A 2,500-nucleotide genomic window follows, 5' to 3' on the forward strand; every position below is an offset into this window, starting at 1 on the left:
TGATCGAAGAAAAACTTTTGATCTGAAAAACTTTTCTGCATACATGATTTTTATTTCATTTATTTATTTATTTATTTATTTTTACTTCACAAAATATCAGCATTCATTTCAGTATCGCTTCACTTTCTATTCTTGCCTGTCACTTGCTTCCCGTTCTCCACCTTCCATAATGACCATGTGTGCTAATCATTAATCTGCGCATAATGGAGGTACACTTCTCTCTTACTTCTTTTTCTTCCTTCCCCGTCTTATTTCCTAACATACCTCGTCTGTCTCTCATACGCTCTCTCCCTTCCTCCCTTCCTTTGATGTGTGACCGGTAGGCTGTCTTTATCTTTATCTCTGCTTGCTTGAAATATTACCTTCTAACATTTCTGTCATCGATAAAAAAAAAAAAAAACTCATTTTACACTTGTTTCCATTCCTCTCCTTCTCAATTGGTTTCTCCATCTTCGTTCTTTCTATATCTTTTCCAAATAACTTTTAAACCCGTCACCTGTCCCGTCTCTCTATCTAAGCCCTGTATACATTTTCCGCCTTTATTCCTGGAATGAATTTCTCTCTCACCTTATTACCTTGCTTTCACTTTCCTGCTTCTGCCTGTTCACTTTCCCCTTCCCCATTCCCCACGCCTTCTAATCGTGCTGTCGCTGTCTTCCTCCCTTCCTTTTATGCCTGGAACACATCATCTCCCCTCCTGGTATAACACAATAGCTGTTCCTACGTGTATGCTTCCCTGTATTATATTCTCCTCGGGTGATTTCACATATTCATTTTTCATAACGGATATTATGTTATGTTTAGCTATTCGGAAATTTTGGTATGCATAAGTGGTATGTGCCGTCAGTTCTTCGTAAACATTATATCTTTTGTTTATTTTTTATTTTCCTTATATTTCCTATAGATTGTTATTTTATTTTTTTCGTAATTTTCCTTATTGTCATTATTAAAAGCCCACGAAGTAAACGCAAAGGGTTTTCTGATTGAATGATTTTTTGAATAATTTTATCATGAGCCACAACAGCATAATTAATTTAATATCCTTGTAATCAGATTGAGATTTCATAACACCACCATACGTGGAGATAGAACAGAATGTTAAGGGTAAAGGAGTGAATGGAAGGGAGATAAGGATAAAAGGAAAAGTGCATTTAGGAGAACGGAAGGAAGGTGTGGAGGGTATGACAAGAGGGAAGGAGTGAGAGTGAGAGAAAGAGAGGAAGGGAGGGAATGAGTCTGAGTGTCTGAGAGTGGTCAGACGCTCCTGGAGGTCACAGCCCTTTGCTACCAATCTTGCGTTGACTAGCCACTAGCCGTGACCTTTGACCCGCTCCTGACCTCTACACCCCACTCTACCTCGAGTCCTCCTGGGGTCGCCATCGCCCCTGCCGGGCTACCCCCTACCCGGGACTTCTTTTCACCCGAATTACTTCGTCCACGCTGCCAGCGTCCACAGTAAAGGAATAGAACCAGCACACGTGCCTCCATACAGGGGACTACAAAACCCCTGAGAGAGAGAGGGAGGGAGAGAAAGAGACAGACAGGTCGGCAAATAGACTGAAACAGATCGAAGAAGAGAAAGCTGCCTTGAGTATTTTGTTTCTTATACGGATGTGGAAACAGCAGAGGGAATGCATATTAATAAAAATCGAAAGATAGAAAGGGTTATTACGTCTTCTACCTTGTACAATTTCCGGTTTATGTATCTTCATTCTTTATCAAACTATTTCTCAACACTTCCCACGTAATAAAGAAAAAATCTTTCGATCTTTCCATTCGTTCTCCTAAATGCATTCTTTCCTTATCATTATCTTCTTTTTTATTCACTCCTTCCACCTTAACATTCTGTTTTATCTCCACATATGGTGTTGTCCTTCAAAATCAAAAGGGTCAATTTGATTACAAGGATATTAAATTAATTATGCAGTGGCTCAATTATTCAATCAAAATCATTCACTCAGAATTAAAGGCCTACTGTGTAGACCTTTCATAATGCTAAAAAGGATAATAATGGAAGTGAAAAATGTAAGTATGAAAATCGATACCAAATACGATAAGAAAAAGAATAATAAACAAAAATATAAAGTTTACGAAGGAGATGACGCCACATACCACTTGTGGATATGCAAATTTCCAAATAGCTAAACATAACATGATATCTATTATGAATAACGAATATGTGAAATCACCCAAGGAGAAAATAATACAGGGAAGCATACATGTAGGAACAGCTATTGTGTTATACCAGGAGGGGAGATGATGTGTTCCAGGCATAAAAGGAAGGGAGGAAGACAGCGACAGCACGATTAGAAGGCGAGGGGAAAGGGGAAGGGGAAAGTGAACAGGCAGAGGCAGGAAAGTGAAAGCAAGGTAATAAGTTGAGAGAGAAATTCATTCCAGGAATAAAGGCGGGAAATGTATACAGGGTTTAGACAGAGAGACGGGAAAGGTGACGGGTATACAAGGTATTTGGAAAAGATATAGAGAGAACGAAGATGGA

Source organism: Penaeus vannamei, chromosome 28 (assembly GCF_042767895.1).
Source record: "Penaeus vannamei isolate JL-2024 chromosome 28, ASM4276789v1, whole genome shotgun sequence".
In the NCBI taxonomy this organism is placed as follows: domain Eukaryota; kingdom Metazoa; phylum Arthropoda; class Malacostraca; order Decapoda; family Penaeidae; genus Penaeus; species Penaeus vannamei.